General features: G+C 41.7%; 1 protein-coding gene across 1 annotated transcript in view; it reads right to left on the bottom strand.

Annotated features, from left to right (window-relative positions):
- The window catches only part of MTCH1 (mitochondrial carrier 1), a 414,326-nt gene that overhangs the window by 5,782 nt on the left and 384,591 nt on the right, over window positions 1-23,953 (bottom strand). The window contains exon 13 of the transcript XR_013594892.1: window positions 1,302-1,440. The gene's annotated coding sequence lies outside the window, so the exon portion shown is untranslated. The remainder of the gene's footprint in view (window positions 1-1,301; window positions 1,441-23,953) is intronic.

The following is a 23,953-nucleotide window of genomic DNA, read 5'->3' as shown; positions in this document are numbered from 1 at the left end:
GTTGACTGTCCTGGGAGAGACAGTAACGCCATGGGCCATGAAAAACTCAAATAAACATTTCACAATATAACCAAAAGGGTTGCATTAATGCTTGGATTACTTCGCTGGGAGATACAGCGACACCATGGCTACAAAGCATAAACATTGCATAAATGCAGTGCATTATGCACAGGTTTTTCTGCCAGTCATTTTAAGAGTGCATTGACAGTGTAAAATGGTTCTGCCCAACAGCTTTGTTACGTACTGTGACCAATGCTGCACTGTGACTATCAGTGGGGAGATTTAAGGCTTTAGAGAAGCGGTCATACTAGGAGGACAGTCAGGTAATTTAGACAGATTTATGCCTGAGGCGGGTATTGTTATTTGCGGTCTTTGCTGCAAACAGACAGTCTAGGGCCCATCATTGCACTTGGATGATGCCTCCTGCTTGAATAGAGAGCTTCAGTTCAGGTACCCTGGTGAAACAGAACTTAGATCCAGGCACTCAGAAAGTGCGAGGGAGCTTGTTTTCAAGACGACTTTTAAACTTGATAGCAGCAGGCCGAGTGTCATTTCAATACTTGCTTGCTTTTAAAGTTCATTTTGGAGAAAAGTCTGGAACCAGAACTACCACTTCAAACCTACAACAGATAGACACTCCTGAATCCAGCAGCTCCCGTTTAATTTTTTCCTGGATTGTTCTTCACTATGTCAAGTCGTGTGAAGACCAATTTTGTGGAAGTAAAAATATCCAGCCCCAATATTTAAAAATAACATAGAAATAAAACATGTAACGTAAGGAAATAAAGGCCATAGTGTTGGAGTGGACTGAACAAAGTTAGGGAGGGAAATTAGATTGATAGCTTTCCATTCATGTGACTCGCTATAGAACTAAAAACATAATTTTATTCCCTGGTCATTCCCATTAACTGCCGTTAATGGTTGCCTGGAAAACCCAGCACATCAGATGGGTTTTATACACTTATAACACTCTTAAATTTTGTGTCCTCCCATTGTTTAGTACTTCAGATGAAGACTACTCAACAACACATCACTTGGTGCACCTTGTCTGTCCTGCCATTGTCACAGAGCCTCATGGAATTATTAATCCCTTGTTTGTATTGCAGCTCTTCTCTTTGAGAAGGATTTCACCTTTAACTGCAAGTATACAATATCCCTCATAATCAAGACAAAGGCACACTGATAAGCATTCTATATATTGGAATGTCTACTCTGTTAGTTTTTTTGGCTGCTTACGTATTCTGTAATTGCTTAAAAGGAAAATTCTGAATAAATCATATTATTGTATAGCAAACCATTACACATATTTGGACAGTGAACATCCTTCATAAACACTGGCTGTTGTTCAGCGGATCCATTTGCTGATCACAATCTCGGTCTTCAAGGTCGAAACTATCATGATAATGAAATTTCAGAATTTCTGATGCTTCATAAGGCCACCTGAAAGAAAGAGGGCAGTGGTTGGTTTTATAAAGCAATTCTAACAATTGACATTCTAATAATAATAATTGTAATAATAATTTATATAAAGCTACCATCAAGCAACCCATTATTAACTGTCAATACAGCATTACTAAAGAAACTACTACTAAAACAGTTTAAAAGAGCAGTGGTTCTTAACTAGTAGTCCGGGCACCCCTGGTAGTCCGAAACTCCAATTCAGGATGGCTGCGACTGCTCAGACATAATCAACATTAACAGATTATTAAAGTGCATTTAATAGATAAAGAAGACAACTGACAATTGTAAAAAGTTCTGTAAATGTGAAGGAATTTGAAATTGGAGACTAAGAATTGGGTTGGTATCCTCAGATTGATTTGTGGCAGCAGTGCAAGCGCATCAAACAGAATACAGTCTGTACGATGGGTGGCCGCAATTGCATTCAGCAAAACCCCACTCTTCCCATTATTTTTATTATTGTTTTATAAATCTTTGCTTGTGAATGAAATAAAATATTTACTCATTTGTGTATTTATTTGATGAATGCTTGTTTTAATATTTTCGTGTATTTATTTGCGGTTCATATCATCAAAATTGCTAGGCCAGGGTCCTCAAGATTCAAATTAGGATTCAATGGGGTTCCCCGGATTCCAGTAATGATTAAATGGGGAACCACAGACGCCATAAGATTGAGAACCACTGTAATAGAACTTTACATATTCTCCCAAAAAAGCAAGTCTACAACATGATGGGGTACACCAGCATCCTGTGCGTGAAAGTGCACATTTGCCTTTACCCTTCTTAAAGAAGCCAATCAGTATTTTTTCATGTGACATCCGAGGAGTTGGTGGGAAAATGTTGATAATAGAAGACAGACTACAAGCTACAGGAAATAAAGTATTTTCTAAATTGCTCATTCTCAAACTGCAGGTAGGTTCCACATCAAAGATAGTAGAAGTAGGGGAAAGGCAGCACACTTGGTCAGTTTAAACAAATAGGTTCCATAGCACCTCATGAGCAAACTGTGGGTCACTTTGACAGGAAACGTCGAGAGCCTAATACCTATCAAATACATTTGAAGAGGACTGTATTGCCACCCCACACATTACCCTAAATGGCATGTTATCCTGTTTTTCCATTCAATGTATTCCCCTTCTTGAGCTACAAAAATTGATCATTTAGGCACAAGAGAAATACAGACAGCACATTTAATATTGTCGTTTTTTTGCAACATGGTAATCAAACAAAATTTAGGAAAACTGATACTTTAATTTCGCATTTATCATTATTCAAAGTACACGTTTTTTACTGTATGAAAATTTGGAACAGGGCATCTGGCCCTTTTTGTTTATTCAGAAAGATTCTACAGTGACCAGCTAATGTTATATAAGATGGGTACAGAGTGAGAAGGGTTAGAGAGGAACTTTGTGGCATAAAACTGAGATTAGATAGGCAATGCAGAATAATATCATACTTCTGCTCAAGGCTAATAGGAGGAACACTCAGCCTTTGCTTGCTGGGCTTATCAGGCTGTTTCCGCCATAGGGGAGCATATCAGACAACACTGTTATACTGAACAGTATTCTCGTTGCTCAGAACAGGTATGCAGGTGTGAACCATTTTTGAAACTCAAATTAGGCTTTTCTTTTAGTGCTGAGTTTAGCTTAGTAAAATAAAGATATGAGGTGGAATTGATATTAAAATACACATTCAATATGTTGGAATCATTTCTGCTCTTCACACTTCTTGCAAACTTGGAGCAACTATACTGTTTGTTTTTATTATAGTTACTATTCGTTTTGTATGCACTAGGATCGAATTTCAATGTTTAAATATCTTTAAAATCTATCCATTGTTTCCAAAGCAGTGCAATATAAGGCGATACTGACCCTTTGTACTTTAATATAGGATGAAGGACATTGCCATTGCACCCATAACCCAGTGTCTTCTTTATGAGAAACCACAGAAAGGTACTTGGGGCCCAGAGCACCATTTAATTTCTAGAGGTTCAATAAATTTGACAGATGAAACATGGCTAATTTCATCACCAGGTGTAGTAAATTATTTGGTGATGTGTTAGGTGAGTCTGTAACACACAATAATCTGATATGTTTCTCCCAATACTGAGACACTTTCAATGCTGCTCCCACACCGATGTTTACAATCCAAGTTGTTAACCTACGACCAGAATTTACATGGGTCACTCTCTGCAAGTGTGATTCACTGTTTTTCAGTCTGAGGCTGCTTGACTGACCAGGTGGCTTTTTTCATAAAACTTTCTTATGGTTCTATTCTCTCAGCTTAAGGTGGGTTACTTGGCTTTTTTAACAAAATCTTTATAGTCTGATTAAGTTTCTTCACGAAATCTTTATACTCCCGTTACATTTCTTCATTTCTCAAAGTTTGAAAAAATGGTTTGTCTCGACCTCAGCCAAGATGAAGTGTTATATGGGATAAGAGAGGGACAACCTGGAAACAATATGTGAAGGGGCAGCATCCAGCTTCAGACACAAATGTTCTCTGTATTATAAATTAAACAGTATTGCATCAATAAATGAATATATTTAGATGTTTTATAAAATATGTCCTACACTACTTGGTCTTTTTTCTTTCCTGTTGGTGGTGATGGAGCAAGGTTTCACACGTAAAGTAACTTGCTCGTACTCAACCCTCTCGATAATAATATTAATGTACTAACTAACATGTTTTGTCTTAATAATATTGCATTACACAACATATTATGCATCTAGGGGAAGCTTGCCAATGTGCTTTTACTAACCATAATCTGCTTGCACTAAAATGGCTGCTGCTCAGCGGGATTTTCTACTGTGCATGCGTCTGTCATGCCCATGTGACATCCTTGGTGGGAAAACTTCTGCTTCTACACAATAGAACTAAGATGGCCGTTATGTGTCGTAATGTGCAAGAAGCTTGCATCGCTGCTTTGCTAAGCTGTTTGTTTTCGCTTAACATTTAATACAAAGGTTGAAATATAATAATGGGAATAGAGTAGAAAGAAGTGGTATACAGTGCATTCATTTATTCTGTGTCTCTAAAACTGTTTCTTTTCTATTTTTACATGTTACAAAATTACGGGCCTAAATGCTTTGCTGAACTCCATCTTTGGAGAAACTGCGCCCGTGCGACAAATGTCCTGAAGCCACTGAAGCTGTAGCCTTGAAATCAAGGTAATCAGACTTGGATGGTGTAGGAAGGTGGAATCTGACTATATGGTTACCCCAACTTTTTTACTGGTGTTTTGCTGGTTTTCAACTTAGTTGGCCTGGGACCCTGCTATTCAGGGCCCCAGTCTATCTGCTTTCTCTATAAAATGGACTCCATGTACTTTAGGTACATACCAGATTGGTTACTGGATCACCCTTGTGAGCCCCTGTATAGTGTACCTAGGTACCCAGGGCATAGGTGCATCCTAGGCCTACCAGGGGCTGCAGCATGTATTGTGCCACCCCTGGTTTGCTTTCCGAACTGACACCACAGGTCTGTTCACACAGCCTGAGTAAGGTGGTGTAATCACCCCTTACTTAGATATAGTATACCTATATCTACCTTTACATATAGACACATATACACCTATAAGCCACTCCTATGGTAGGCCTCGACAATCCTGGAGGCAGAGTGCTTGGTTTTATGTGAGACCGTGCCCTAGCATGAGCTGAGCCCCTCTGCAGCTTTCGGAACCATCTCCTTATAGCTGTTCTATGATATAGCCATACCATATACTCTTAAGCGCATTATAATCCTCGCGGTTAATGCTAACTTTGGTTTGGCTTTATCAAAACATGTCGTGTAAGATGTCAAACACTTTGGAATACTACCCCCCCGCCAATTCTGGCAGCGGGGGTAGCATTCCACCCTTCTAGAGGGAAAAGACATGTATGTTACTGCTTTACCCGGTTAAAGTTAAACAGAACCTTAGCATCACAAATTGGATGCTGCTGCCACAGACACAAGTCTGACCTCCTGTTGCTAGGGGAAACTCCAGCAAGGGCAGCCTAGACAATAGCTGAAATCAACAACAAGGGTCAATTAGTAAATCAGAGAAAAAGAAGCAAGGCGCTCTGCCTGTAGTATACGCAATAAAAAATCTGAAATGAAATAGATATTTTATGGTGTAACTGGCGCGCGGGAAAACCCTCAGACCGCTCAACAGTGTGTCTGAAAACAACCACCAAATAGCTACTGCAAGAATTGCCTATGCACACATTAGCGAAAGTCATTTACATGTGTAATAATATAAGTCAAAAGCACTGTTGTTGAAACAAAGACAGCAAAAGATAGTCTGATTTCTTGACTCTCAGTCCATGAATTTCAAGGTTTATTCGTTCCACAACCAGCCGACACGCGTTTCGTCGCGTTAGGAACAAAGTATTCGCGACTCCTCAGGGCTTGCCTATGTAGCGTAAGTCAAATGAGGTCGCTCCACTGGTGATATTTCCGACCCAGCGGGGCCCGTAACCGTACTTAGCCAATTATTCTTGTGCAAAAACGTTTTGATGAAAACCGATGTGTGTGCACCATCCGGGCTTTCATATGAAAGTAGACAACCAAGGAATGAATAATTCCAATGTCGTTCTATAGCAGTGGAATCCTTTCAAGTTATTGTCATATCCAAAGAAACCGGGAGATCCCACGCACTATAGGAGCGGATAACCCCGATGCGAGTAGTAATTCAAAAACGCTGATACAAGGAACACGGCGAACTGGGAGTCTGGACGCACCAAACATCGGCGTTTTTGAATTAATCGAGTAATTCATGAAATGAAAATGAAAATTGGATACATTTGTTCTGTGTATGAATTGCAAACTGAACATGTTCCTTATTATTGCCCAACTATCTCATCTGCTACACTCTACAACACCACATTTTAAATTAGGTATTTATTAATATATGTTTTTGGTCTCAAAACGCAGCACCAGCACTGTGGTCGGAGCAGCCAACTCGGATTCTTAGACACTATTTCTGCAATGTTTTCTTAATTAAATAAGTATCCATTGTATAAAAGAATTGTTTAAGTGAAGAGATTGCTGTTTTTCAAGATAAAGCATTAACAAACATTAAGGTAATCATGTTTATGAGTTATCTAAGCAAGTCAAAAACTACTGCCAGAGAATGAGAGAGTAGCATTGCACCCAGTGGCTCCCTTGCTTTTATTCTATTAGTACTGAAAGTCAGCACTCTAGTACTTTATTAGAACAGATTCCAATGGTTACCACCTCTGTGAACCACTGGTTATATGATTTGTCAGTTGGCAAGATAGCCATTTAGGTAATAAAAGGTGCTTCTCATAAGAATGGACATATTTTACTTGTATGTTTTACTTGCCTTTTCAAGAAAGAAATTCTAATTGGGCAATCAATGTGCATAAAAATACCCACAATCAGAGGTCTAGAACGAAACTCTAAAATTGATAAATCCTCTGCCAAGGACAAGTGGGCCGATCGAGTCAATTCTTTACTTACATGGGGCCAGAGAACATCACTGACACAAAGCTGTCTGACACCCAAAAATGTTTCTTGGAGAAATACTGGGTATCTTCATTCACAATTGTTTATTATCGTAAAGATTCCACAAAAATCTAAGGAATTGGGAAAGGCCCTGATTCCAGTGCAACGGCATTTAAGATGAACCTTTTACAGCATTTTGTAGTATTGTTATTAACTGAATTAAATTACTTTCTTGTGCTTTTCTGCCAGCGGCCTCCAACAAACACTAGCAGCTGTACATGCGTTTGCTACCCTTGTCCACAGTATCCGACTTCTGCCCACTAACTTGCCTTCGATCCTTTTGAGGTTGAGAAAATGTGCGCCAAGCCACCTGCACTCGCCCATCCATACCCGTACCTGGTGTCCTATCATACCCTTCTACCCCAAACAAACACCCCAAATCACATGTCCTATTTTCTCACTCACTCTTCCTCTACATGTTGCTCCCATACCTGACTCCTGCCACAGTTATTCAATAGCCACTATCCAATTCATAATGTTCAATTGTGTCCACACCCTCGAAAAAAACGCCCCAAGTATCCGTAGCAGCCGGAAGGAACATATCCCTCTGTGTGGATATACCTGAGCGCTTTCAATGTTCAGTAGCTGGCAGCTGTCTTGGCTGGCCTCACACTTGGATGTGGTGGTAGCTTGTAGGGTGATAATGTAAGCCTATGAGAGCAAAGTAAGTAACTGATTGAGTTGATCAGGGCCCACTACGTTGGATCCTGTTCTGGAACACACCTGAGGCAGAAGAGAATTAAAGTGACACCATTGTTACTGAGTTTTCTGACCTCTTATCGCTGTCGTTTCCTGAGGGGAGAAGTGTGGCTCAATGGTTAGAGCGGCAGACCCTGATGCAGAGGTCTGGCCCGGGACCAGGGTTCGATTCCCGCCTCGCGGGTCTTGGGCTCAATTTCCTCGGACCTGATAATTCTCGCCTCGGTGCTTATTCTAATCATGGGTCCCACACTGCAACTCTGGGCAATAGCTTGCTTAATCTCCACAACGGCCCCAACAGCGCTGGGATGCCTGGCTTCACCTTGGGGGTGCCCGGGAGTGGGCATTTCACAGGGAAAAGGCAGGAAGGGTTCCACAGCGGTATGCGTACAGCGCCAAGACACCTCAGGGTATAAGTGTGCTATACAAGTACGAATTCATTTCATATCAGCTAGCTTTTCGGAATACGTGCACTTTGGCCATGGTCATCATGCTTCCTTTCAACTACTGGCTCACAGGGCAGAAGGTCCCACATAACCATTTCTAGAGATTAGAAATTGTTACCTGAGGGGTGGATCTGAAACTGCCTCCACGCATATATATGTGTGCAAAGACACACACATATCACCTGAAGGGTATATTCTACCTCGTCATACACACATGTACACTGGCATGGAGTAGCCTTTTTAAAATCAACAATTTTGAAAAAACTTTTGTGCTTGACAAAGACCTGATACAAATTGTTCTTGTTAACAGATGGACGAGGAGACAGCCTGAAAGATACACAAACATATCCCTCCATACCTCTCCCCAAACCCCAAATTGCAAAGGCAGCTACTGAACCTCGTCCGGTATCTTGACTGTTAGAGGGTCTGAGGCAGGCATTCATCTACATAGGATGGGAGCCAGAGCAGAGATGCTTGTTCCATCACTACTCAGCCCAGGAGGGCAGTCAATTAACTGGTGATCAGCCCTTTCAACATTCAGCAGGGATTTTGAAAAATAAAACATTACGAATTACCTTTGCTTCATGCGCTTTTTTAGTCACGCAGAGTGCAGGTGGTGTCTGCATGAGGGGTCAAAGTCGGTGAAAAATAAGCATTGGCAGAGCCAACAAGTCTCATCCCTAAAACTCTGAGCTATTGACTCTGCAAATGCTTTTGGTCAAAGGCATACCGATGCATGCTTTAAAACGCAGGTGCAAGTATTGCTGGCAATATTGCAATGGGTTTTCCATTAGCCCCTTCGCTGCTCGCGGTATTCTCCCGCTGTGCTGGGGGGCGGGGGGGGGGGCACGTACAGCGCCCCCAAGCTCATGACGAGGTCAGCTCGTCATGAGCCCCGGCGCTCCGGTGCTCATGACGAGCTGAGCTCGTCATGACCGCGCCCGTTCCAATGAAACATTCAGCACAGCAGGGGAATCAGCCCAGCGTGCGAGCGTTCCACGGCATGAGCACCGGAGCGCCGTCGCTCATGACGAGCTGAGCTCGTCATGAGCATCCAAAAGGTTAAAGAAAATGCATTCTAAGATGGCTGCCAAAGAGCACACATGAATGCATGTGTATGTCGTGAAGCTATCTTCATAACATGCGCATCATGTAGCATGCATGCCCATACGTTATGACCTATGGTGGCTATTTTTAAAAAAAAATATTTTTTATTTTTTTTCAATTGCAGTGAAAGAAAAAATACAATACAATGGAGACATTTATACAGAGTGTAGCAGCCCCCCCCCCCCCCCCCGGAGGCTGAGATTGAATGCCGAGTGCCGATTCTTAAAAATGGTGACTATTTTTAATGTTAAATTAAAATGTAAAAAAAAAGAGTAGTGCAAACAAAAGTGAGCCAGATACTTTGCAGCAGTCAGTCACTCAGAGAATAAATACACAAATAAATACCTCAACACTATGGGGTAGGGGAAGAGAGAAAGACAGTACACAGGGGGCTTAGGTAACGAAAAAGCAAGTAGCAGGGAGGGAGAACAAGGAAACAAATGCACACCCATGAAATGCTCAATACAAAATAGCATAGCAAAGCTAGTAGGTCTGACATTTCTACTGGGGTGGTATAGAGAAAACAGCATAGCTCAAAATAATTTTCCGCAGAAAAGCACTACTAAACTAAATAACATTTTCATGACTGTATCATGAAAATTGCAGTTATTCTTAATATACATTGGAAAGCTACACAAAATATATAACAAAATTAGAACGTGTGATTCTACGTACAGAACTTCACATATGTAATAACTAACAAATGACTTTCTATGCACGAATTATACGAATGCATTTGAAAAATATAAACACATTTTAGCTGAATGGGTTAATTAAAATATGGTGTGTCCCTAAAAAGCACTCTTTTAAATGTTCATAGTTATTAATTAAAAAAAAAACATTGTTAGAAGAGGAGGTTTTTTACTGCCACACACACACATACGCACACGCACATAATTACTGCTGAACACACAAATATACACTCTACATACATGGCGGCAACATCCAGGGTGAACTCTATAGTATTTGACTCAAATTCTATTTATATTTGTCCTGCACTCTTAGTCCTGGAAGTTTATAAGGATTTGCACTGACAAAGCAAGGATGTGAATTTAATCCGCTCAAAAAACTCTGAACGCCTACCTCTTGTGTCTGTCAAAGGTGAAAAGCTCAAGTTTTTCTAGTCATGGCCCTACTGACGTTCTTTGTCGTGAGAGGAATACAAGTTAGGACAAACCAAATAAAACTGAAATGCAATGACTCAGAAGCAGTAATACTTGTCTTTTGAGTAATATTTTATTCGCTCATCGTGTCTTCAATTCGACAAGTGTGGCTTTGAGTTGTAATATTTGGCAAATGGGGACCTGGCCCAGCAAGATGGCGATCCCCATGCTCTGAGCTCTGCTCTGGCAACCACCTCTACATCATCCACAAAATTCTCCCCAAAACACCCCTCCCTCCATCTTTGCAACACCAAGCGGAAGATGGTGAGCACTGGCTAGTCGAGTGATCCTGAATGAAACGCTGGGCTGGGCAGACATAAGGCTGAGAACTCCAGCAGCAGGTGGTGGCCCATGTGGGCTTTATCGGAGAAGTAGTTGGCCCGTCCCAGCTGGCCTAGATGGGATTCCTTCTTCGGTGTTGGACGGGCTACTTAATGATTCAGGCAATGTGGGAGATGGGGGGCGCCTTATCTTTGCACCCCGTAGCTCACCTTGAGACTTGAAGGAGATGGCGCTGCCTTGCTCTTGGCCCCACGGACCAGGCCGATTGAGAGACTGAGGGCACTATAGAGCCATGGCAGCCCCAATTACGAGAGGAGCTTGGTCTATCATAGATACCTGCCTCCTCAGAGTCCACAAGAGCACAGATATTAGAGGCAATAGAAGGGTGCAACCTCACACTCGACAACAAGATTGATTTGGCGCGCTAGAGATGAACATGATACAGGCTGAAATGTATAAAGTAAAGAAGAGATCACTAGTGACATAGAAATAGATGCATCGCCTGACGACTAAAACTGATCTGATGATGTTCACTCGCACAAGTACAGATCACACACGCTACTTTGAGGACAAACTTGAAGACATGGGGGAGATGACACGACAGAGTAATCTGTACTTATGTGATTTCCGGAATGATCAGAGAGGAGCACCTGAGAATTATTCCTGCAACAATGGATCTGAGGCGTGCTGCAACTAGAACGACTCTCCATGATTTTGTGATAGAGTGAGCCCCGATGCTAGCCCAGGACACTCACCCGTGGACCATGTTTTCAAAGATCCTGAATTACAGAGACTGAGACACAATCTTGTGCGCAGTCCACACTAATGGTGACCAGCAATACGAGGACAGCAGATAGCATCATACAGATCTTTCCTGATTATACACAAAAAGGAGCATTCGTAACGGTGAAGCAAATATTGAAAGCTATGAAACTGAAAACATGGTGCCGTTTCCTGTTTATGAGTCATACGCAATGGTAAATCACACTTTTTCGGAACGCAGCAGGAGGTAAGGGAGTGGCTAGGTCTGGACAGCAGGACAGGAACAGTATTGATGTGGGGCACAGCAGGAAAGTATCAGAGAAGCGGTCAGTGCAGGCATCCGCCAAGTGGAAAGGGATGTGGACGGTGTGGTCCCTCAGAACCTGGTGAATGCCTGGGGGTGTTCAATGATGGAAGATTGGATATTGTTCAACACACAGGAGAGGAAGAGTTGAGCCTCCCCCAGTCTGTCTCCTGACTTACAAGATGTTAGTGAGGTGGGTGAGTGAGGGCACCGGAAGAGAGCAGCACTCCTCGCACTCCCAAGAAGAGGGGACCCTGTGCCAAAAGCAGCCAATAGGTACTAATTATAAAAGGTGCAATCAAGGGAGTGGGAGGAGGCAAGAAATGTACTAATAGGAATTTTTCACCATGGGTTGAGTGGTACTACTATACACACCAACATGCCCAAAACACACAATTACTAATATGTCCCCCCCGGCACAGATGGCGGCAGAGAAGTCGGCCTTGGGGTATGGAGAGCTCCTGGTTGAGACCAGGGGTTAGGTGACAGGCAAACGGGTCCTCTCTCCTGCCCTTTGGGCCACATAACGCTTTTCGAGGGCCTGGTCTTCCTGGTGATCAGCTGGGTTGTCTTACAACTGAAGTGACCCTGGGGTCGATCTAGTCCCTCATTTAACACATACCATAAATTTATATTGCATACATGTTAGTTCCATTTGGAGCCATAGAGTATATACAGTTGAAATCAACTCAGCCGTTTCGAGTTCTGTGGGGAAGCACCAAGTTATTGGTTGGAAGGAAGGTTACCCAGAGGGTGTGTGAGGGGGTATTGGGTGGTTTATATGAAGATTGAGCATTATAAGCTTGCCGTACACTTGTGGCCCTGTATGCATTGCACATTAAATGTTAATATCAAGGACCCCATGTATGCATTGCACATTAACACATACTTAAAGACCGCACAAATCACAAGTGGGAAGTGGATGCTGCCTGGAATACCAATGGCTTTAGTAAGTTAGATCGTATCCTACTATCATTGAACTTTGGTCCCCAGATGCAGGGAGTTCAGAATTTGAATAGGTACCTCTTGGTCCATTCCTCATTAATATTAAGCTATGAAGGTGGTGGGAGGTGAGGACGAACATCTGCATGGGGTTAAATTCAAAGTCCTTAGACAAGTTGTGTTTAGATCTGAAATAAGTGCAACCCTCGAGGCGTATCTAGAACACAAATGGGGATCCACAAACACATGAGCCATGGAGTGGGAAGAACTGAAGGCTGTTCTACGGGATGAATGCATGTCCAAAATGTATAGTATTATACTGCATATACAATGCACTCTAGCACCACGGGACTCTAGACTAGTGCAGCACCAAACACATGAAACGTCTGGAGCCTCGCAGGTACGGGCCAGACTGCACCTTAGTTGAGACATAGTGGACACCTGGAATGCACTAGATAAATGCACTATTCAAGACTATACAGAAAAGCTACACAAGGAAGGGGACAAAGCAGAGTGAGATTCTTCAGTCCTCTATCTCGCTCATCCTCACTCTAAATAGTTTACATGGGTCAACGGTAGTGGCACAGTCTAGCATCAATACGATTTCATCAGATTATTTAGCATGACTATTCAAAACTCACAGCCCCTATGCACCCCACAAACTGAGACATACATGGGTGTATTGAGCTCCTGGCTCTTCCTCAGGAAGACATTTACGATATGGAGTTAGATAGCATTAGGAAGGAGGTAGTCGCTGCGATCCAGGGTGTGCTACCTTGGAAAGCCGATGGAAGGGGTGGATTCTCCTCAGAGTTTTACTAAGCCTAAGCTGATATAGTGTCAGACAAGTTACTAGAAGTATACTTAGAAGTGAAATAGAAAGAAAGGCTGCCAGACACCATGAGAGAGGCCATTACAGTGATGAAACCCTAACCCCATAGGGATCAAGTGGAGCCTTGCTTATACAGACTGCTATCCATGCTGAATGTGGACACAACAATTCTTGCTACTACGAGATTACTGACTGAACTGGAGCGCTAATACATGAGGACCACTGCGGTTTTATCCGAGGCTGCAACATGCTTAAGACACTTGAGCCATGTTATTACCTCGAAAGAGGAGTCCCTGGAAGATTAGGCCCTAATGGCATTGGATAGTAAAATGGTATAAGCCTTCCTCAGCTAAGAGTACATGTGTATCGCTCTTTGTAAGATGGCTTTGGTCCCAACTTTTTAATATGGATGAGGCTCCTGTTAAGGATCAAACTGGTATGGTCAGATAGGGTGGCAGAATTTCTATGGGTTGGAGAGGAGAGAGGGGCCAAAAAAGGATGCCTGCTATCTCCACTATCATTCGCTTTGGCCATTGAACCATTGGCTATATGGTTTGTGAAAGGAGATGCGGCCCTGGTGGAAACAAGTGGCAATATACTGCTGAAATGTATCATGAATATAATGTAGGCAAGATCCCTACGTGTATTTAGAACTTCCTTCTGCTCTCTGTCATGGGTAGATTGGCACTGGAGAAAATGGTGCTGCTACTCTGTTGTTTGCATGTACTGCAAAACATCATGTACCCCTTGTAAAGCCAAGCTTTAGAGAATTAGACATTGTGCTGGTCCTGCTAGTTTTGGGTGGGGAAATGGAATAGAGATGTCTACGCATGCAGAAAATGGATAGGACACGGCTGTGCTTTCCTGACTAGGAACTTTATAATATTGCTGCACAATTACAGCACACAGCAAAATGGTGTGTCAAAAGCCAAAACTGGGAAACCTGGCTCCTGAGTGGTATGGCTGCAGAATTGTACCCATGTGCCTGATGAGAGGGACACATCAACTCCCCAGTCCCCATTGGGTGGTTCAACAGGTAGCCTCAGCCTGGGAAAAAGGCCTTAAGTAAATTATTACCGTGGCTGGAAATGTTCTGTCAGATGAGAGAAAATATGTCATTATCCACCAGAGAAAGGGTGGTCACATTATATTTTGCAATTTGTATCCCGGAGCTAAGTTCTTGACTTTTGAGGAGGAGCAAGAGTCATTGAGACTGAGAAAGGACTGTTCCTACAGTTTGCCAAACTGGCAAGCACAGCCAGAGAGTTTGGGCCAGTTTCCCGACTGTACTGGAGTCTTACCTTAATGCTGAGGTTCTGCTAGAGGCATGAGGGGGAAGAAGACTGTTTTCAAAGAATGATAGGCCACCACTGGTTATATTGGATAAGCAAGCATGAGATGGGGACTTGCCGACTTTCTCGACAGATGCAGAATGGGTTAAGACTTGGTTGCAGGAGATTGCAATTTAAGATTTAAACTGCCACACTCCAACTATCTCCATTGCTTGGATCTAGTGCCCACTAGGTTACAGAGAATATATCTTCAGCTTGCCTGAGTGGTGATGACAAGCAGCCACGTTTCTGCACATGAAATGAGATTGCAGGAAATTGTCATTTGAATGAGAAGAGGTGTTATCACACCGGAAACAAGTCACAAGTCTTATACTCGATACATCAATCCAACATTGCCTATTGAGTATTACACCACAATCCAAGTGGGGTAAGATGGTGTATACATTTGCATTGTGTGGCCTTATTTTGGTCACACACCAGGTATAAATAAGTTACTTGTGAATCAAGGGCCCCATAGTACTGAAATGGGGAAAATACGTGATGGGGTTGGTTGTAGCCGAAGAGCTGCATTTGAAAGCAATCAGATCTGAGGAGACCGCCAAGGCTAACCTGGGTGAATAGGTAGATACGATCCGTAAACTAAATGACTATCATGAGATTGAAGATGAGTGAAAAGCTCCTGATGAGAGGCCCAGCCTGTACTGGTGGGTTAAGGTGCTGCAGGTGGGTAACACCCCCCAACAAACTTTAGTGGATTGTCAAAATACGGAGAGACCCAGATAGTTCTAAGGTAAAACTTTTTATTTTAACGCAATATATCAAAGACCCAAACTATGTGGCATAATAGTCTTAGGGGGAAATATAATGGTATCACCCATTAGAGTCATGCATGCAGCATTGGCAATGTGGATAGGGTTTGCACTGGTCTTCATTAAACTCTCTAGATCCCTGTTGGCCTGAGGCCATATAGGAGTGCTTTTCCGATACCCAACACCAATGGAGGTAAGATACTCTGACACGTCCTGGCTTTGGAATGGGGTCCATTGACAGATCATAACTCTTGAATAACCCATGTGTGGTCTTAAGTTTCTCTAGCTTAGATATGGGGTCATCCACATATGTGAAATTCACAATCTCCTTTTCTGGGTAGTTAGAATATTCATCAATTACTAACAAAGCAAAGATTATACTAAGTCTGGCACAAGGATACGGCTGGATGGTTTCCGGGGTAGTGGGGGGAGGGGGAGGAGATTCATGAGGATTGGCTGCCTGCCAAAGTAGGTCCTTCCCTACTATATCTTCCACCATTTGATCAAGTCCAGGGAATAATATCTGGGACCAAGACGCATTATTGGTCTGTCCAATGTCTTGGTGCCCCCATGTGCGAAAGTTGTATTGCTTGTGGGGTTGGTGCTGGAGCGTGACTATTCTGTTACCTCTTAGCGGGCATTCTTCTGATGTGTTAGTCAAACCAAGCTACACATTATAGAAGGATCTCATATACATCTAAATTGCCCCTGTCCGTATGGATAGATTTTCTAGCAGTATGTTCTTACTATCTTGTCGCACAGATAGTCACCAATTGGAGACAGTCAGCAACAGGGGCATCAGGATGTCCATCAACATCATGGTTTAAGTAGTAATCTCTGAGTTATAAAGCTGACATACTCCTATGTCTGAACAGCTTCAAGTTTTTGTTATAAGGAGTCACAGGACATGGATGCAGAGACCAGAATTCTGCAGGATTCGGGACCCTAGCTGGTAGTTTGTAGTAAAAGAGTATTCCTGCAAATTGGCACAGGCTATTAGGCAATACACATTTGCCCTTGAGACAAGCCTCCCACCAAATCCGTTGGGCTGGTATTGACTAACAGTTATGTTTGCTAGGATGAATCAAAAATACTTGAAGGTTTCCTAGAGAGTGCTACTTAGGTAGTTTGAAAAGCCTTTTCATGAGTAAATTGCAGCTCCATGGAATGATGCTTTGGTCGGTTCTGTGATTGTCATAAGGTTGTGCATAAACCAGCTACAGTAAGTGATCATTCCAAGGCACATCATCACTTACAAGGTGTTGGTTTGTGATGGTAGCGCCTCTACGTCAGTAACCTTCATGGGATCTGGGGCAACCTCATGATCACAGAACTTGCAACCAAAAAAAGCTAATGCCAGTTCTCAGTAAGTTACTTTTTCCATTTAAAGTGATACCCCTATCGCTTATCTGCTGGAGAATTTTATGTATTTTATTTAAGAAAGTTCCAGAATCGAATATGATACTCACATTGAAGACACACACTGAACTTGAAAATACCTCTTGCATTGTTTGTTGGGAGACCTCTTGTGCACTGGAAATAACAAAGCATAGTCTTTTGTAACGGCGGAAGAAGGGGTGAGCTGAGAAGGTGGTTATGTATCACTATTGTGGGTCTAGAAGCAGTTGATGGTATCTGGCATTCAAGTCAATTTTTGAGAATTCCTGTGACCCGTTGACTTCTGCCACAGGATTATCTAGGGCTGGGCTCAGGTGTTACTCTCATTTGATGGAAATGTTCGGTACCCTCCTGTCAATGCAGACTTTCACATCTTCTAGTTGTTTGCAAGTTACAAGGATGGGTGAGAACTACGAGGTGAGTCCTTTGGCCTTTTTAATATACTGACCTCTTCTGCCTCTACTGTGGGTCGAAGATGAAGAGACATTCTCAGAAAATCGGAGGAAAACAGGCTGAACCAACTAGTCAATATGCATTTTAGCTAGATTATCTTTAAGGCAGCCAATGTCCTGGAAAAGATGTGAGCAGTCTACCAACCAGGCCTCAAGGTTGTTAGTATATACAATGTTAATGAGATGGATCAAATGTAACAATTAAGCTATACGGCTTCTGAGTTGGGTTCCTTCATCATCACATGTGACAAACACTTTGCTACTGATTGACTTTCATAAGCTACTTCTGCTTTAAAAGACATAGCAGAGGAGTAGAGACATCTTGTTGTCATAAGCAAACACTTGAATATTAGTTGGTTTGAGTGTTGGTTGTGGTGTGAGATGATTGAATTGAGGCTAGCCATTCATTGATAAATGCTTCTTTTTGAATCAATGCGTGCTTGTCTGCCTGCCCAGTTGGACCTGACATCTCAGAGATGGTCACTCACCCCTTTTTAGTTGTTCCATGGTACAGACCACGTGTAATCGGCCTTCTTCTTCAGGATCCTCATTAACCATGCCATCAGTGAAGGCATGATCGGGTGTGGAGTTGACGGGATTGACGTTTCTCTCAGTTGTGGTTTTACCACTGCACAGGCGCGCAACACCCATTGGGCCGAAAGGGCTTCAGCCCCCCGTCGTGTGTGTCAGCCCAGGCTGAGACAGTTTCCCGGGCACACACAGCCGCACCTGAGTACTTCACAGGTCTTTAAAAGACCATTTACTTGTTAACCAAGCTTTGTTCTTTTTTCACCCCTTCTTGAGCCCCTGCATCTCCACTTTGACTGTCGCTGGAAGAAAAATTTTCTAAGCCCCCCCCGCCCGTAATTTGGTTCTAGTTGCGCCTCTGCCACTGCATGTTGACCTGCACACTCAAGCAAAGTTGTTGTTTTTCTCACAAGTACCACACTTCTTCCCTTTTGCTGGGTAATTGGGGCCTACACGGCGGTGACCCCCCACAATCACGTCGCAGCTTCATCTTATTTCTCAAAATATTACAGCTTTTATATGTAACGAAGCAATCTCACCGATCATTTCCTTACATGTAAAAGCTGCAATATCACCATGCACCAGAAGAGGGCTCCCGGCCTGTATTGTGTGGTGTCTTCCACATTTAAATAAAGGGGTAGTCAAGTAGATAAGGTAAGCAAGTGGGATTTATTGGACCTCACCCACAAACTGCCTGCATCCAACTGTCAGGCTAGAACACAAACATTACAATTCTTACAGGAACGTTCCGTCAAGGAATCATGTGTGAAAACATTCTTTGTTCTAATTCTACAAGTACCAGTAATACTTTGCATAGTTTAACAACGTCACACATCTTCCTCCTTAACAAAAGAAAGAATAAAGGAAAATGAAATTGAATAATAAAAGAACAAAAGCATGAAAAATGACATGACCAATGACCTAAAATATTGATTAAACATAGTCTTTCATATACACTAGAAGTCTGCGTATTCTCTGACTTTTTTCTCGAGTACCAAGAGGAACTCTAGAAGAATCCGTGGGTGCATTTAAAGTACTAAACGACTCGTTATGAGAATCTATATTTCTACAATTGTGATCAGAAAATGACATGTTTGAATTTACAACCACAATACGACTTTTGTTCCATATTCTCCCATCTTTCGTTTTGACAGCATTTATAAAAATGTTTACAACTGGTCTGATCTCAGTATACTTTGACCATGGACAACAACCAACAGGTGCTTTGATCTTGACAAGATCACCTATCTTCACCTCTTGAAATTGAACACATTTTATATCTTCAAAATATGCCCTTCTATTATTTTGTTTATCCATTTCTCTCTTTCTCCACTCTCCTATGTGATTGTCAACCAAATCTTTGTTTAATTTCATCCACCATGGACACAATTTAGTATTCAGAATTCTACCCTTAAACAACTCAAAAGGAGGTCTCCCAGTGGTAGAATGTGGAGACATACAATAGGAAGTAATTCTGTCTTGCAGAACATCCTTCCAATTCAAGCCATTACCCCTAATGAGCTGTATGCATTCCTTGAGTGTTTTGTTGACTCTCTCCACAGCTCCATTAGTTTGCGGATGATAGATTGCACATTTTTTATGGTGAATACCACATTTGTCTAAGAAATCTTCAAATAGACTCAAACAGAACTGCGGACCATTATCAGAGAGAATGCTGTTTGGAAAACTCTCTCTTTTGAAAACTTGCTCCAACAATTTTATCACAGCTTCTAAAGAAATATCGCTAACAGCTTGAACTTCAATCCATCTTGAATACAAATCCACAACCACAATAAGGTAAGGAGTATCACTCACACCATGAAGTGGACCAAGAATATCAATCGCAATTTCATCCCAAGGATGATTAGGCAGTTTCCGGCAAACCATTTGAATCTGTCTGGTTTTAAGAACTTTATCGCTGGCACAGCATATGCATTCTCAAACCATTCTCTCAATCTCCATATCCATTCCAGGCCATCAGAATTGTAATCTCAGCAACTCTTTTGTCTTTACGATTCCTAGGTGTCCATTATGAGCAAGACTTAAGAGTTTATTCCTAATAGCTACAGGAGGTACCAATTTCATGCCACGAGACAACATATCATCCACAACAGAGAGTTCTTCACTAACAAGAGACCAAGGCTTATCTAAATGTTCGTTATTCTTTAATGACTTCATAACACCATTTACTTCGTCATCCTTTTCCAATTCTGATTTCCAATCATTCTCACTAAATGCCCCATCAGTGTTTTAACACACATTAATTACTTAATGTTCTTCTTGTGACTCATCTTCCCCAACATTCACATCAAACTTCACCAGTCTTGAAAGATAATCTGCTGTATTATTAATGACCCCTGGAATGTAATCAACATCAAAATTGAATTCTTGTAGAGAAATTATCCATCTTCTAATTCTAGATGAGGTGGCATCAAGACCTTTCTTTGAAAACATTTCTGTTAGGGGCTTATGATCTGATAAGACACTAAACTTAGTTCCCCAAATTAGATTTTTGTATTTCCTCAAGGCCCAATATATCGCTAAAGATTCCTTCTCTATAACAGAGTAATTTAATTCTGATCCTCTAAGGCACCTAGAAGCACAAGCAATTAAAGACTCTTATCCATTTTTTTCTGAAGAAGAATGGCACCCAGTCCCTTGTCACTTGCATCAGTAAAAATATAAGTGGGATCACCAGGAACAAATGCATGAAGACATGGAGCTTTCCTCAACTCATCTTTGATGGAAACAAACTCTCTCATACACTCATTAGACCATTGAAAAACTACATTTTTCACAGTAAGCCTTCTCAAATTACGAGTTTTATCTGCATAATCAGGAATGAATTTACTATAAAACTTGACCATGCCTAAAAAAGAGAGAAGTTCATCTTTGCTGACAGGTTCAGAGATATTAGAAATAGAATCTACCAATTCTTTCTTAGGAAAAACTCCTACTCCAGTTATGCGATGACCAAGATAATTTACTTCCTCCACTCCAAACTTACACTTGTCTCTTCTGAGTGACAAAACCAGACTGTCTAAGTCATTTCAACACAGCACAGACACATGCATTGTGTTCACGCATGGATATTCTATATATCAACAGATCATCTTGGTAGCATTTAACACTCAAGAGACCCTTAAGAACTTTTGACATAATACGCTGAAATACTGTGGCTGCGGAAAGAAAACCAAAAGGCATCCTACGAAACGTAAAAGTACCCATGGGAGTCACAAAAGCCGTCAGCTCCTGGGATGAATCATCTAGCTCTACCTGATGATAAGCAGAAGCCAAATCAAGTGTAATGAAATACTTAGCACAATCCAACCATTTCATCAATATTGGGTAAAGGGAATTTATCTACTATAACTTCCTTGTTCAAAGAGCGCAAATCAATACAGAGACGCAACTCACGACTGGGTTTCTTGGCTACAACTATTGGAGCCAACCACTCCGTGGCTTCAACTGGTTCACTAACTTTAATTTCTATATGTTTCTCTATTTCTTTTTGTACACCAGCCTGTTCATTTAAAGGTATTCTCCTTACTTTGGCAACCACTGGAACAGCATTATCTCTTATTCTGATATGATGTTTATATCCTTAGAGACAACCTAGACTTTCTTTACAAATATCAGGAAACTGATCTGCAAACATTGAGGATAAATCATCAACTTTCTGCACTTGTACCTGGGGAGAAGCATTAGGATTAAGACGTACCCCAAGTAAGCGTTGATGAGGCCACCCTATTAGTGAATCACCACGCTTAGCTACATATATTTTCCCTGCAATCATGCGACCACACAACTCAATTGTAGCAAGAAAATATCCCAACATCTTAATTGGAATACCTCAATAACCTAAGGGTGAAATATCACTTTTAACCAGCTTAACTTTGTTGTAAAAATTTTGGTTACAATGTTTTTCTTCTATCATAGTAAGATGAGAACATGAATCGAACATTAAATTGATTTGAACATCAACAATTCCTACTAAATGAGATGGATGTTCACCTATTTTCCCATCAACCTGAAATGTGACTGACTTTACTTGCAACATTTAGCAACATGCCCCTTTCGACCACAAGGGTTACATGTTACACTTAAAGCTGGACAAAAGGAAGCATTAGCCAAATGTCCAAAACATCCGCATCTAAAACAAACAGGTCTACCTCCTGGTATAGTCTTATCCGTAGCTTTAGACATAGAATTAGCCTTTTGACTATTAATAGAACTATCCTTTTTAACTTGACACACAACTTCTTCTACTTTAGATTCTACTTTAGCTTCTGATATAATAGTTTTATCTTTATCATGTGTCCAACTTGTTTGGCAATGGCTAACACTTCTTCCAGAGGAGGCTCATCCTTCAACCATAGTTCTTTCCTGATGTTGTCATGCGCGCATTTCAATACAAATTGTTCTGCAATTCTCTCCTCCACCGCTTGACCAAATTTGCACGATGAAGCCAATTTCCTTAAAGGTGATACAAATTCCTCAACCGATTTGTCCTTTTTCTGCTCACGTAACCCAAAAAGATATCTTTCCATTATGGTACTTAACCTTGGGAGATAGTGACGATCAAGTTGTAAAATACATATTTCATTTTCCTTTAAATCTCTTTTTTCTACTGCGCTAAGTTCTGGTAGACGTTCTAAAACCTCTTGACCCTCACCATCAAGACAATGAAGAAGTAATGAATGTTTGCGTTCTGCACTTAAATTAGTGCCACATACTCTTGCAAACAGGAACGTTCCGTCAAGGAATCATGTGTGAAAACATTCTTTGTTCTAATTCTACAAGGACCAATAATACTTAGCATTGTTTAACAACTATGTCACATATTGTGCATGTGTCAGGCGTGGGCTGTTACAGCCCGTCCTTTCACAGATGCAATACATATCTGACATGCTGCACTAGCCTCATGCAGTTCAGCATATCAGATAATGCGGAATTGGGGCCTGTCCGTCATGTGGCCTTATGCCCCATCAGAGGTCACGATAAAGGAAAAGGGACAGCATTCCGTTATATCTAAGCTTCTAATTGGACATAAGGATGTGAGCCTCACTCTGGCGCTTTGGTTCTTCATTCTGAAAGTCGGGAATTGATGTGCAGATGAAACTGCGCAGAGGACTACCTCATGTAAGTTTCCACGTTGTGTGTATGAGTACAAATATGCTTATGTTGTGTATGTGCCTGTCTGCAAATGTGCACTAATGTGTGTGTTTATGTGAGTGTTTCTTTGTTTGTATGTGTCATGACTACCGTATTGCGACCTTTCATTTGATAGCGTCACTACTTTTAATTTGACCAGCCGCCACTGCTCAGGACAGCCTTTTCTTTAGCCCCTTCTTAATTGCGATGAGGCACTCTGAGTGAAACAAAGAACTGTCTTTCTTATTGTGTCTGTTGTCTTTGGCAGACAGTTTTTTTTTGGCATCTACATTGTTAGATCATGTCTTTGCCTATGTTCCTACAACGCAAATGGTGTTCTGTTTGTTGTTGCTATTCAATTTCATTCATGCTGCTTGAAAACATGCCACTACTGCTCTCTTGTGGCAATCGCTGTTACAGCAGCGGGTTGGGAGGACTTTCATCATAACCGGAGAGGACTGGAGAATAGGAGCACGAGGCAGACTAGAACCACAGGCGATTCATGACCTTGCCTAACAGTTGGGCTTGTGATGTACACAGTCAATGCACCCACCACTCAAAAACTCTGCAGAATGCCGACTGGAATGGGTGTGTTGATTCGGGCTGCTGTGTGCTGGTTAATATTGGCATTTGTGAGTGTAGATAACTTTTGTTCAGGTAGACAGGTTGCCATCAGGAACAGATGTAAGGAAGTGGATAATTATATAATGTGGTTGTGAGACTTCACCATGAATTGTCACAATCTCAATCAGGTCCAGTTAAGTTTCCTTAATGAAATCCGTACTGGGTAGGTGTGGCACAGAGCAGTAAGGCTGAA

Source organism: Lissotriton helveticus, chromosome 5_1, assembly GCF_964261635.1.
Source record: "Lissotriton helveticus chromosome 5_1, aLisHel1.1, whole genome shotgun sequence".
Classification (NCBI taxonomy): Eukaryota; Metazoa; Chordata; class Amphibia; order Caudata; family Salamandridae; genus Lissotriton; species Lissotriton helveticus.
This window is presented reverse-complemented; position numbering and strand designations above follow the sequence as displayed.